Source organism: Euleptes europaea, chromosome 7 (assembly GCF_029931775.1).
Source record: "Euleptes europaea isolate rEulEur1 chromosome 7, rEulEur1.hap1, whole genome shotgun sequence".
NCBI classification, from domain to species: Eukaryota; Metazoa; Chordata; class Lepidosauria; order Squamata; family Sphaerodactylidae; genus Euleptes; species Euleptes europaea.
In genome coordinates this window covers 101,812,450-101,826,876 of record NC_079318.1, presented here as the reverse complement: position 1 = coordinate 101,826,876, position 14,427 = coordinate 101,812,450, and the positions used below count along the sequence as shown (strand labels likewise).

At 52.7% G+C, this 14,427-nt stretch overlaps 1 protein-coding gene across 3 annotated transcripts in view; it reads right to left on the bottom strand.

Annotated features, from left to right (window-relative positions):
• CRABP2 (cellular retinoic acid binding protein 2) overlaps positions 1 to 14,427 on the bottom strand; it is a 202,271-nt gene that overhangs the window by 126,053 nt on the left and 61,791 nt on the right. The window lies entirely within an intron of this gene.

The window sequence follows — 14,427 nt, the reverse complement described above, 5'->3', positions numbered from 1 at the left end:
AGGGCCGGTCCAGCCTCAGTTTCCAGTGCTTGGAGGCCGGCTCAGCAGCCCTTCAGATGGTCCATGAAAAGGGCTTTTGAGCTCCTGAACTGTCAGCCACATGGAGAAATGGACCAGACCACGGAGCTGCCGGGCTAGTCCATTTCGGAAGAGCAGCTGCCTCTCTGGAGCCTCCTGGCCTCCTGGCCCAGAGGGCCAAACCACACACGGCCCTCTCCCCCGCCTGCCGGTCACCGGGGTGTGCGGCGTGTGTGTCCAGGTGTGGCCTCTGGGGAGCAGGTTGCTGGTCCTCCACATGATGGCATGCAGGTGCCGTGTCCTGAACCAGACCCTCCTGTGCCCATCCAGGTCAGCCTTGTCTACTCAGAGGGGCAGCGGCTCTCCAGGCTCTCAGGCAAAGAAGGGTCCTTCACATCATCCCTGCCTGGTCCATTGAACGGGGATGAAACCGGGGACCTTCTGCATGCCAAGCAGAGGCTCTTCCACTGAGCCACAGCCCTTCCCAGCAGAGACAGACCCAAAACTCACACGCACACACTTGTCTTGGTGGGAACTTATCGTCCTGTCGGCAGGAAAGAAGGAGAACTTGGAAACCGTGTCAGGCGAGGAGTGAAGGGGGCGCGCGCGTCAGGACTGCTTCCCCCTCAGGCAGAGGGCAGGAGAGGGAAGAGGCTGAGGGAAGCCAAGAGTGACCCCCACCCCAGAAGAGGGTGAAGCTGTGCCCCTTTTGCTGGGTGCCCGTTGCCCTTGTCCATCGGAAGGGTGCACCACCTCTCATGCCCGCCCTCCTCGCCTCACAGGGGGAGCTTGAAATGCCCCTTCTGTGGCGGAGGAGCGCTGGCCTCCATGCCAGTGGCCGTGGGCGGACAGGCAGGGCCCTCCGGCATGCCCCGCCAGCGAATTGGGGGGGGGGGGGCTCCAGAGAAGTATGAAAGTCCTCAGCAATGAATTGAATAGGAAGACGACCCTCCCCCATCTCCCTCCTAACCAACACCCTTCAGGAAAACTTTACAGACATCCTAATCCACTTCTTCTTTTTCTTTGTGTGTGCGTGTGCTCATTTTACAAAATACATTAAAAAAAATTAAAAATTGTAGGCCTCTGTGCAATGCTGCCAGTGGTTTTTCATGCATTTTGTTGGGGGAGGGATTGGGGGTTTCAAAGGCCTTGTCTGCTGCCAGGCTAGTTGAACAGATGAACACCTGAAGCCGCCTTCTACTGAATCAGACCCTCCTGGGTCCATCAAAGTCAGTATTGTCTACTCAGACCGGCAGCAGCTTTGCAGGGTCTCAGGCAGGGTACTTGCCTAGTCCCTTTAATTGGAGATGCCGGGGATTGAACCTGGGACCTTCTGCATGCCAAGCAGAGGCTTCACCACTGAGCCACGGCCCCTCGTTGAAGAGGAGGTTATTGTCCCCTAAGCCCCCGGAGGACAACCCGCCTGCTCGAACCCACTGAAATGAAGCAGAACTGCACCCACCCAGCCAGCCAGTGGCAACCCTGCCTACTCCGCTGGGACCCTTGAAAGGAGAGCGGCACCTCCGGCTGCCTCCTCCCACAGCTCGCCCCACGGCCCTTTGCAGGGCGGTTCTCCACTCACCATGGAAAGAAACAGGAACTTATGAAGCCGCCTGGGAGTGAATCCGACCCCCGGGCCCTCCGGCTCCGTTTTGCCTCCTCGGACAGGCAGAAGTAGAAGAGTTGGTTTTTATATGCCGACTTTTTCTACCACTTAAGGAAGAATCAAACTGCCTTATGATCACCTTCCCCTCCCCACAACAGACACCCTGTGAGGTAGGTGGGGCAGAGAGAGCTGTGACTAGCCCAAGGTCACCCAGCTGGCTTCGTGTGTAGGAGCGGGGAAACAAATCCAGTTCACCAGATTAGCCTCCGCCGCTAATGTGGAGGAGAGGATATCAGAACCGGTTCTCCAGATCAGAGTCCACCGCTCCAAACCACTGCTCTTAACCACTACATCACGCTGTTGCATGGGGTGGGTGGGTGTTGGGTCCTGCACAGCCTGTCTGCTAATGTGGAGGCTTTCCTGGGTGGCTTTCCTCAAGGTCAGGCTGTGTGCCCCGGGGGAAAGGCCCACCATTAAGATAACCGAGTTGCAGGATTAAATCCTGTGTTGCTTTTTTGAAAATCTGAGCTATGATTGAGACCCGTCCCCTGTTCCAAGTGCAGCAGAAGTGTGTGAAAGCAGGCAGTTACGAAAGAGCGGGCCACTGATGTGCTGAGAAAGGCTACAGGTGTGTGGGTGTGTGTGTGTGGGGGGGGGTTTCTGTGCATCCTCCCAACTTCTTCTGAAGTTTCCCGTCTCCTTGCCCCCGCCTGCCGGGCAAGCGAGACTGCCGGATGCCTGCCGCTATGCCTCCTTTCAAAGCTGATGAAGTGATGGATGCCCCGTCCCTCTACAGCCCTCAGCCTCTTCCTCTGATTTTCAGGTTGCAAGAATGCTTGGCCACTTTGCTTATCTTTGGGTAGTTAAAAAGGTGTGCGATGTGGGGAGAAATAAGCCCGCAGCCAGGATCCAACCCCGACTGGTCACCCCCAAGTCCTTTCTGGTTTGAAATCGCACCCCCCCCCCATCCAGGCACCCCTACTCATCCACAATGGGCCAGGGGAAGAGCAGAGGGGCCTCAGAGCCTGGCCCTGGGGTGGCCCCCTGCCCCCAGACTCTTCTTCCTGCAGCGTCTCCCTGCTGCTAGCTATAAGTCTGCAGGAGGATTGGATTGCACACGAGTAAGCACGGCAGTCTGCTGCACAAAGTCTTCCTGGTTCTGCTTGACAGTTCTGGAGTGGGGGGATCCTGCCTGCAGGTCTGGTGGTCGGTTGCGGACAGGCAGCCTGGCTTAGTGGTTAGAGTGCAAAACTAGGCCTGGGGAGCCCCAGGTTCAAATCCCTACTCAGCTATAAAGCTCCATGAGAGACCTTGGGCCGATCACTTTCAGCCTACCCTACCTCACAGGGGTGTTGCAAGGGAGAAACAAGGGATGAGAGAAAAAAGTCTCCTGTTCATTGAAGGACTGGCAAGGGAAAGGGGGAGGGGGCCGCTGGACAAGCCTCACACCAGCTTGTCGTGGGTTGGGGCCCCGGGTGCTGGCGTTCAGGACCATCTGCGCTGACCGGCTGAGGGCGAAGGGCTTCCACATCACTGACTACCTGGCGCTTGAACTGGAGAGGCTCCTGGGGATGGGATGGGGGTCCCCCTCTGCACGAAAAGAGGATGCTCTCCCCAGGCCCCAAGGCCCTTCCTTTGAAGGACTGCACCAGCCGTGGACGGGACGTCTGCCTGCCAGGGCTGGAAAGCACAGCTGAGCGAGGACTGGGAACACGCGCCCAGCTGATGCAATCGTGTCCCCAGGCCCAGGAGTATTTTCAGGAGCAGAGAGAGAGCGGCCAGGCTTGCATTGGCACTGCCTGCGCCCACCCCATGCTGAGGCTCGAGGGGGAACTTCCTCTGCCTGAGCCAGAGTGCCCCACAGCAGCGGCAGAAAGAGGCCTCAGCCGCCAAGGTCCGCCGTAGCTCCCGCCTGCCGCTCCTTCGGCGTGGGTGCTCCAGGGAAAGGCAGGCACCTGCCCCCCCCCCAAGCCCAGGACTGCCCATGTGGACGGCAGCAGCCGCAGCCACATCTGTGCTTGCGGCACGTGCCTGGCCTGGGCATTGCATTGGCAGACCACGACGTGGCATTCCAGGACACCCATCAGCGGGGCCTTTTTGGGAACTGGTTGCTGAGTCACACCAGGCAGGGAAAGTGGGAGGATCGGCAGAGTCACTGGCCCCTGAACATGCCTGGAGAGGCACAAGCATGGTGGTGTGGGGGGATCAAGGCCCCCCCAGGGAAAGAAAGGCTGTCTCCAAACATGGGGTCATAGGGATACCAGCCTCCAGGTGGGACCTGGGGATCTTACAGAATTCAGAGAATCATAGACTTGGAAGGGACCACCAGGGTCATCTAGTCCAACCCCCAGCCTGCACAATGCAGGAAATTCACAACTACCTCCCGTCCCACCCCCAGTGACCCCTACTCCATGCTCAGAAGATGGCCAAGATGCCCTCCCTCTCATGATCTGCCCAAGGTCACAGAATCAGCATTGCTGACAGATGGCCATCTAGCCTCTGCTTCAAAACCTCCAGGGAAGGAGAGTTTACCACCTCCCAAGGAAGCCCTCAGTGCCTGGCTTTATGTGCCTTGGCCAGGTGGCCCACCTCTTCGGCTTTGGCTGGCACCACAGGCTGGCAGCCTTATTGTGTGAGACTTGGCCTCATCAGGCAAGTATCAGTCATACCAAGAATGGACTCCTCCCCCAACCTGTCCCATAGAAATTCCCCAGGACACATGAACGCATGAAGCTGCCTTCTACTGAATCAGACCCCCGTTGGTCCATCAAGTCCGGTATTGTCTACTCAGATCGGCAGCGGCTCTCCAGGGTCTCAGGAAGAGGTCTTTCACATCACCGACTTGCCTAGTCCCTTTAACTGGAGATGCTGCTGGGGATGGAACCTGGGACTTTCTGCATGCCAAGCAGATGCTCTACCACTGAGCCACGGCCCCTCTCCATGGCTCTCCAGGGTCTCAGGGCAGAGGTCTTTCCCATCACCTACTTGCCTAGTCTCTTCAACTGGAGGTGCCACTGGGGATTGAACCTGGGACCTTCTGCATGCCAAGCAGATGCTCTACTACAAACTGAGCCACAGCCCCTCCCTTTCCCCGTCACATATCCACCTGACCAAGGGGGCTATGTGCAACCCAATAAAGCGCATACTGGGGGGGGGGGAAGGGATGTTGTTTGTCTTGAAGGTGCTGCTGAACGTCTCCTTTATTGTGACCTGGCAGGCCAACCCGGATCCCCCTTTGCAACCGCAATGTCACACCAGGCTGCTCCCAAGTCCCAGTCCCCCAGAGCCCAGGGCTCTGCACCACCAGGCCAGACGGGCTGGCCCGCTCAGCACATGCATGGTTCGGGCTTTGTGCTTGTACTTTGCCTTACAAGGGACTTCTGTGTCTCTTGTCCAGTCCGACTGACTGTCCCCGTGGATATTCGCAAAGGAAGAATGCTTCTGCCCCCCCTTTGTTCCCACACTTTTCAAAGCTGGTTTTGCCCCCCGCCCTGTGACCATCACCCCTGACAGGGAGAAGCACAATTATTTATTTGGGACATTTATTTATGTAGTTATGATATTTCCACGCCACCTCTTGCTCGATTACAAACGCAGAATGGCGGGGGGCAGGGGGGTTCCACCCTGCCCCCAAACAGCGTTGATCCCCTCTCCCTTTTTTTCTGTTACATACTGAACATTCAGCCCGATGAGGTGTTCCAGAAAAGCCTCTTCCTGAGCCCCCCAGCTGTATGGATGACCCCCCATCACTCTGCCACCATCGAAGATTCCCACCCAAGGACGGGCTTCCTCCCTGCGGGCAGCTGGACGCCCGGCCCGGCCTCTGTTGTACCTCTCCTTGGCCAGAACCCAGACTGCGGGGGGGGGGGATGCCTTTCTTTCCTTCCAGGCTGAATCAGCAGAGGCCACACAAAGCCGCTGGCTCAGTGGAGAAGGGGGAGGAAGATGACCTCAGTGGAGCCCCCCCCCCACATAACTTCCCAGATCTACGGGCCTTTTAAGGCTAGCTTGGAAGGGGGAGGAAGGACCCCCCCCATACACACACAGACATGCATAAAACACAACATTAGCCCAGCTCAGCTCCTTTGGGGGGGGGGAGCTCTCAACATAAAAGCCTTTTCAGCTACACGAGAGAGAATGGGCAGGATCTTTGGGTCTTACATCTTCCACACCGCTATTCTTTTCCCTTGCAATTTGTGTGTCTGCGTGAGAAGAGCAGCCTGTAGATCCGTCGGTCTTTCTTGGATTCCCTAAAAGGCCCCTCACTCCACTCCCCGAGCCAGAGGACAATGGAGGCCCCTGGACTAAATGTGGAATTCATGGAGCGGGATCCTATACAAACACACACACACACATAGGAATGTCCTGGAGGAGGAGAAAAATGAAGGGAGGGAAACCACACTGTGAATGACAAAGGTGTCTGTGGGAAGGGTGTTATCACTCCCATGCCCAAATAATTCCCTGATCAGCTGGTTGTTTGCTAAGAGAGCGGCACATGGCATGGGAGGAGACAGGGGTTGCTGCTAGGGTTGCCAACCTCCAGGTAAGGCCTGGAGATCTCTTGGGATTACCTCTGATCCCCAGACAACAGAGATCAGTTCCCCTGGATAAAATGGCTGCGTTGGAAGGTGGAATCTCCATTCATTCATTCATTCATTCATTCATTCAAAACATTTATTAGCTGCCTTTCTAGCTTACGAGTACTCAAGGTGTCTTAAAAAGGTGTTCAAACACCAGGTCATTACTGACCCATGGGGTGACGTCACATCCCGACATTTACTAGGCAGACTAGGTTTACGGGGTGGGTACTTCCTTTTACCCACCTCAGAAGCATGGAAGGCTGAGTCAACCTTGAGCCGGCTACCTGAAACCGACTTCTGTCGGGATCGAACTCAGGTGTCTTACAATGTAAATAATAGTAAAATACAACCATATATTCTAATAGTCACACATGGGATCACCTGCAGATACTTGTATCCTCAGATTAGGCCCACATGGAGATAAGAGAGATTTTTCTCCACAAGTTCAATGAGGGCAGAAGAGTTGGCAGGCCATGGAGGTGTGTGGGTAGGTGAGGAGGCTTCTTCTCACCCCCAGGCCTTCATAGCTGCTGCCTCAGCGACAAGACAGGTAAGAAATTCCAGTTGCCTGACCTCTGAGAGCCAGGGCTGGATCTAGGGGGACTGGGGGGCATGGCTGCGAGGGGCCGGTGGAGGGGGTGGTGCCGCCAGCAGCCAGAGGCAGTACCATTGAGTTTGTTTTTGAATAGGATCATTGATCAGGTACTGGATCTACTGGAAACCACACTGAGGCCCTGCAACAGGGAGACCATTAAATCTGATGAAGGCTGAGGGGAGCCACCCAGCGCCTCGCCCCAAAGGCTGTCCTACACCGAAGAGCAAAGTTAGATTCCTCCATTGTAACAGTAAACAAAGAATCTGCCTGCTGACAATGGCTATTATTAAGAGTATTATTATTAAGAGTAATGTGTTCAGTTTTGGGCACCGCAAGGATGTAGACAAGCTGGGACGTGTCCAGGGGAGGGCAACAAAGATGGTGAGGACCACAAGGACAGCCCCCGGGGAAGCTCGCCAGAATGCCAAGCCATGCGTGGTTCAGAGACCACCCCCCTCTCCGAAAGCTCAGAGCGGCCATTCTGCTGCGCCCACCCTGGCTTCTTTGGGAATGACCGTGCAGAGAGAGCACACAGATGCTCCCAGCGGGCCCAAGACGCGAAGCGCTTCCAAACGCTGGGAGGGGTCAGGCCAGAGGAGCAAACCTGGCTCAGGATCCACACCAGCCCACCCAGCCTGAGGCAGGAGAGGCCGGACCGTGGAGGGGGGCACCGTGGCCAGCATGTCAAAAGCAGCTGCCTTAGCCCGACGGTGGTCTGTGGAGAGGAAACACCCCCAAAGTGGAATTCCAGGTATTGAATCTCCACAGGCCAAAGAAGATGTCCAGAGGAGGGCAACAAAGACGGTGAGGGGTCTGGAGACCAAGTCCTAGGAGGAAAGGTTGAAGGAGCTGGGTACATTTAGCCGGAAGAGGAGAAGACTGAGAGGGGACATGAGAAACATCTTCAAGTATTTGAAGGGCTGTCACAGAGAGGAGGGTGCCGAGTTGTTTTCTGTTGCCCCAGAAGGTCAGACCAGAACCGACGGGTTGAAATTAAATCAAAAGCGTTTCCGTCTACATTAGGAAGAACTTCCTGACAGTCAGAGCGGTTCCTCAGTGGAACAGGCTTCCTCAGGAGGTGGTAAGCGCTCCTTCCCTGGAGGTTTTGAAGAAGAGGCTAGGTGGCCATCTGTCAGCAATGCTGATTCTATGACCTTAGGCAGTTCATGAGAGGGAGGGCACCTTGGCCATCTTCTGGGCATGGAGTAGGGATCACAGTGGGTATGGGTAGTTGTGAATTCCCTGCATTGTGCCGGGGGTTGGACTAGATGACCCTGGTGATCATTTTCAACTCTATGATACTAAGATCTGAGTGAGGTTCAGCCCCCCCGATCGCTTCAGATGCCTATCGAACTCTGTAATGTCACTGTGTTCCAGAGCTACGTATCATCATACTGAGGCTATGACCCGATGTATATTGGCTGGCTGGGAGTAACCTGCTGTCAGGCCTGCTCTCTGCCTGGACAGCCAGACTGTGTGTGTTTTGGTTTCACCAGGTGCGTCCCAAGGCCGGGCCTGTTAGCTGTCAAATTCCTTTCGCTAACTCTGTGGGAATTGCCCTCGTAGGGAGGGTGGTTGGGAGGGTGGTTGCCATGGCTGCCACCACTATCTGCCACCACACCTGCACAGAACAAAGTGTGTTCCAAGGAAAGATACAAAGACCTGGGGGTTTTCAGTGGTTCTGATTACAGTTCTGTAGTAAAGTGGATTGAAATTGCAGCCTTTTGATGCAAGAGGTTTAAAGCAATTGCACAAATCGGACCACTCCTCTCCTTCAGACAGACCCTTTACCGGTATGTAGAAGTCACATTAATTCCAATGGAACTCTCTCGCAAGTGAGAATGTTTGGGATAGTAAACGAAATGCTGTTATTTTATTTTATTTTTAATCTATACCCAGAACTATTTTTTAATTCAACTAAGGATTACAACAAAACCCAAACCAGCCGAACAACACTAAACATAGGGGTTTGATTAGTAAAAAAATTCAAGTTTTCTAATTTAATTCATTAATTGCTCCCCCCACCCCAATTCAATGTCAGCAGCAAATGATTCTGGCACATTATGCATTGATTTTAAAAACCGAGTGGCAATGAAAATATGGGAGGGGCATATTTTGTTGGTCTGTCAGCAAATCACCCAGGATTAAAATAGAAAATCAAAACAGGTCTGCATACAGCTTCATTACTTAGGGACGAAGAGGCATCGCTGCAATATTTCCCATATTTTTGGATATTCAACCATTTCCCCTCCTTTCTAACATTTGTTTCTGAATTCATTTGTGTCTCGATCCTTCCAGAAATAGACATAAATTGGATTTTGGAAAATTGTCAGTTTCCCTAAATTGCCCAGCGGGTCAGGAAACATGAAATTCACATCTTCCCAGCTGGTTCCCAAGAGGCTGGATAGACGCTCTCGTCCCGACTGTCAAGGAGAGACAGGGCTGGATCTACATTTTTTTAGTTGTTGTTATATATGTATATTATAAATGTTGATTATATACGTATACATCAAGAAAATATGTATATAATATAAGGGGGCATCATTTCATCCTCTTGCTCCCCCCTCAAAAAATGAGAGCAGGAGTTGGAAATCATTTCTTCTGCGGGCGTGGAGTGCCCCGGCCTCGGGGCCTGTGGGGCAGACTCCCTGCCTCCACCAGTCATGCTTTCTAAAATAAGAGTTATACTCGGATAAAAAAAGACCGTAATATGCTAAGCACTTTCAAAATGTTATCTATAAAACTGGAAAGGGCCGGGGGGGAAGCCTGTGCTCCTGGCCCACTAATTAGGTCATGTTGGTAGTAAGTGAGCTGTACATTTCCTCAAATATAATTTCAGAAACAGGGTCGCCAGGTCTCTCTTCACCACCAGCGGGAGGTTTTTTTTGGGGGGGGGACCTGAGGAGGGGAGGGGAGGGACTTCAATGCCATAGAGTCCAATGGCCAAAGTGGCCATTTTCTCCAGGTGGAACTGACCTCTGTCGGCTGGAGATCAGTTGTAATAGCAGGAGATCTCCAGCTAGTACCTGGGGGTTGGTAACCCTATTTCTTTAAGTTTTTGCAAAAGGCCTGACCTGGATGGCCCAGGCTAAGCTAAGCAGGGTCAGCCCTGGTTAGGACTTGAATGGGAGACCACCAAAGAAGTCCAGGGTCACCACACAGAGGCAGGGCAATGACAAACCATCTCTGAACATGTCTTGCCTTGGAAATCCCATGAACGGTCGCCATAAGTCAGCTGCAACTTGATGGGGGGGTTGCACATGGTGCCTGATCCTTACAAGCAGCAGCCTTCCCTTGAAGGGAAATGTGCAGAGTACATTATACAAATTAAAGGGGGGGGGTAAGCATGCAAAAACTTCAGTGCTACAGGAAGATGCCTGGTGTGTAAATAACTGACATCATTTTTTAAGAATTGACAGAACTTTCCCATCCTGAAGCTCAGAGCCTCTGCTTCTTGTTCCGTCTCAAGGGAAGGGTACTCCCCCCCACGGACTTCCTTCTGACTTCTTTCTAAATATTTGAGAAGAGCTGCCTGGCCTTCCTCCTTCTCTATCCTTCCTGGATACTCACCCAGTCCTGGATTTGGCTTTCCAGAGACCCTTCAGAACTAGATGGCTCCCCCCACCCAGAATCCTCCCCGCCTGAGCTCCCTTTCAACAAGATGTTTCAAGCAACAGTTTCATGAATTTGCCCTGGCATGTAATGCTTCAAACTTCCTCGGTTGATCAAGAACCTGAATGAATATATCATGTCCGGGTGTCTTTTGTGATGAAGAAGAAGAGTTGGTTTTTATATGCCAACTTTCTCTACCACTTAAGGAAGAATCAAACCAGCTTACAGTCACCCTCCCTTCCCCTCCCCACAACAGACAATAGAGAGGTCCAAGAGAACTGTGACTAGCCCAAGGTCACCCAGCTGGCTTCATGTGGAGGAGTGGGGAATCAAACCATGTTCTCCAGATTAGAGTCACCTGCACCTAACCCCCACTCTTAACCACTACATCCCGCTGGCTACTCACAGGTACACCACACTGATACTCACCGGAACTCAGTACCAGTCCGTTTTTGGGCGGCTCTCCCAAGTCCTGAGGGGAGGATTGGTGGAAACTGGAGCAACCAGAAAAGAGCAGCCAAAATGATCAGGGGGCTAGAGCAACTGCCCTACGAGGAGTAGTTAAAATGCTTAGGGCTGTTTAGCGTGGAAAGAAGGGGACATGATAGAGGTCTATAAAATTATGCATGATATGGGAAAAGCTTCTCCCTCTCCCATAATACTAGAACACGGGGTCATCTGCTGAAGCTGGAGGGTGAGAGATTAAAAACAGACAAAAGGAAGTATTTCTTCACACAAGTTCAATGGTGGAACTCCCTGCCCCAGGATGTGGAGATGGCTGCCAACTTGGAAGGCTTTAAGAGGGGAGTGGACATGTTCATGGAGGAGAGGGCTATCCATGGCTATTAGTCAAAATGGATACTGGTCATGATGCACACCTATTCTCTCTAGGATCAGAGGAGCATGCCAAATATATTAGGTGCTGTAGAACACAGGCAGGATGGTGCTGCTGCAGTTGTCTTGCTTGTGGGCTTCCTAGAGGCACTTGGTTGGTCACTGTGTGAACAGACTGCTGGACTTGATGGGCCTTGGCCTGATCCATCATGGCCTTTCTTATGTTCTTAAGTCACACCGGATTGTTTTGATGCACAACCTGTACTCTGGACGAGAGGCCATGGTTAGGACAGAATATGGAGGAACAGAATGGTTTCCAATTGGCAAAGGTGTTAGACAAGGATGTATCTTATCTCCCTACCTCTTCAATCTGTGTGCAGAACATATCATAAGGAAAACTGGATTAGATTTAGATAATAGTCAAAATGGATTCTAGTCATTATGCATACCTGTTCGCTCCAGGATCAGAGGAGCAGGCCATGTGGAACATGGGCAGGAGAATGCTGCTGTCTGTAGGCTTCCTGGAGGCACCTGGTTGGCCACTGTGTGGACAGACTGCTGGACTTGAAGGACCTTGGTCTGATCCAGCAGGGCCTTTCTTATGTTCTTAACCTTCTAGATGAGTAACTGGCACAGAATCGTATCATATCTGAGGTTTCAGAGATGTGTGTGTGGAGAAGATGTCTGCTTTCCTTGGCCCCAACCAGGGCAACTTACAAATGGCATCCAGTTGGCGCTGAGGATGGCCGTTTGCCGTCACTTGTCAGTCCGGAGCCCTCGAGAGACAGAGAGCGATAAATCAGAAGGGAGAGAACGCGTCTCCACAGCAGAGCCACAAAAGGATGGTTTGCTCACCCTCCGCTCTAAAATAAGCCCTCCTGCTCAGCCAAGGGTTTGTTCCCGCCCTCCAGTTGCGTCTGCAGCTGTTACCAGCCCAAGGCCCAAGAATGGCACGGGAGGGATTTGGAGATACCAAACCCCAGAAAGCAAAGATCACAAGAGTCCCCCGTCACCTTTGACTCGACTCCACAGAGATGGATTAAAACCCATCAGCTGTGTATGTGAGGGGGGGGGGCTTTCGGGAATGTGCTTTTGGACCCATCCATCAGAGGGGTCGGAGCCAAGGGAGCCACTGAGCTGGGCAAGGCTCGGCTTTTGCAGAAGCTGGGCATTGCGGGGGGGCGGGGGACCGGCCGAGGATGTGGCTGCTCCAGTCTGAAGGCTGTGCTCTATTGTATCTCCATTCCAAGGTGGAGGGCAGGGCGTGGGGCTGGAGGTGTCCCGCTTGCTTTGCGGTTTTAGTTATTCCAAGGGTTTTCTGCTACAGGAACCAAGATGGTTCACAGTTCTGAGTCACGTACATCCTACTGGCCAGAACTCATGAGGGGTGCCCCCCTTTAATAGAATCATAGAGTTGGAAGGGGCCATACAGGCCGTCTGTCTTGTCTGTTCATAGCCCCAATCTCCCAACTTCCGGTAAGTATCCATAGATTTGGCCACATTGTGTAAATATATATATATGGATTCATGGCTTAAACATAACATTGGAGTAAATCAGGTAGAAGATGATCACAGAGTTTCTCCACGCTTGAACTTCCGAACAGCCACGTCTCCATCCAGGCATTTGGGGCTCTGGCTACTCCTCCGCTACCCGCCGGCTCAAGCGCCGGGCTTCTCCCTTCAGCCAATTCTGCCTCTTGACAGCTGGCATCTGTCCACCTCTCATCAATATTCCGTCAGCTCCCATTGGTCACTGTTAGGGAGAGGCGGAACCTAACCTGTCCGTCACAGATACATTACAGCTCAAGGATATTTCATCAGGCAGATTATAAATTCATAGAATAATAGAATCATAGAGTTTGGAAGGGGCCACAGAGGCCATCTAGTCCAACCCCCTGCTCAATGCAGGATCAGCCTAGAGCATCCCCTGACAAATGCTTGTCCAGCCTCTGCTTAAAGACTGCCATTGAGGGGGAGCTCACCACCTCCCCAGGTAGCTGATTCCACTGCAGAATGACTTTCGCTGTAAAAAAATATATCCTAATATCCAGCTGGTACCTTTCTGCCCGCAATTTAAACCCATGATTATGAGTCCTATCCTCTGCTGCCCACAGGAACAGCTCCCTGTCCTCCTTTAAGTGACAGCCCTTCAAATACTTAAAGGGAGCAATCCTGCCCCCCCCCTCAACCTCCTCTTCTCCAGACTGAACATGCCCAAGTCCCTCATGAAAGCATACGGGCCACCTAAACTCCCGAACTGGACCTGGCAACCCGATATGCAGGCACACGACTACAGTTCCAGCTGCTCGCCCGTCCCAAACGCTACTGGACAGCCGCTGCGAGCTCCATTGAAACTGACACGGCTGCTCCTGCGAGCTCCGTGCAGCCAGCAGCTAGGAAACAGAAGCAAGGGCAACCTCCAGTGAACCTGAGAGACTCCATGTTCCTGTGCAACCTCTGTTCGAGCCGCAGCCATGTCGTGGAAAGCAGACAGTCACGTAGTCAGTGCCAACACCCCCCTTTCCAATTGCAACATCAGCAGCTTAATGGGCAATCAGCAGCGATCCTGATATCAGCGATGAGTCGTTCTTCCAGTTATGCAGCAGCGATCCCTAGACGTTTGCAGAGAACGCACCTATTGTTCCAGAACGTTAATCACTTCAGCAGAGATCTCCCGGTTCCTCCCGGGTTGCAAAAGCCATTGGACTCAGAATAGATTTCCAAATTCTCACCATCCCCACCCCGGTAGCCACAGATTAACCCTTTTGTCACCTTGGAACCTAGGAGGGGTAAACCCCCTCTCCCCGCCCCCAGAAAAACTATATCTGGGGGGGCCCATCCCATAACTTCACCTTAGGTATTTCCTGGCACCTTTGCCGTTACTCTGTTGGTTTGGGTTTTGTGCAGCCTGACCACGCTCCCTCCCACCTTGCTGGCCAAGTCTACAGGAACCCCTTGCCCCTGCCTTTGCTATTAATTTCTTCTGTCTTAGTCTACGTGAACTTGGACAACACCTCTTCAAGAACGATAAATATCTCCCCACCAACGATCTCTGCCACGTTGGCATCTGTGCTTGTACTACTCTTTGAATTTCTTAGATTTCTCTGTATGTGTGTATGCATCACTGATTTGAAAGAAAATGACATAAACTGTTTTAATTCGGAATCCTTTGCTTCTGTCTT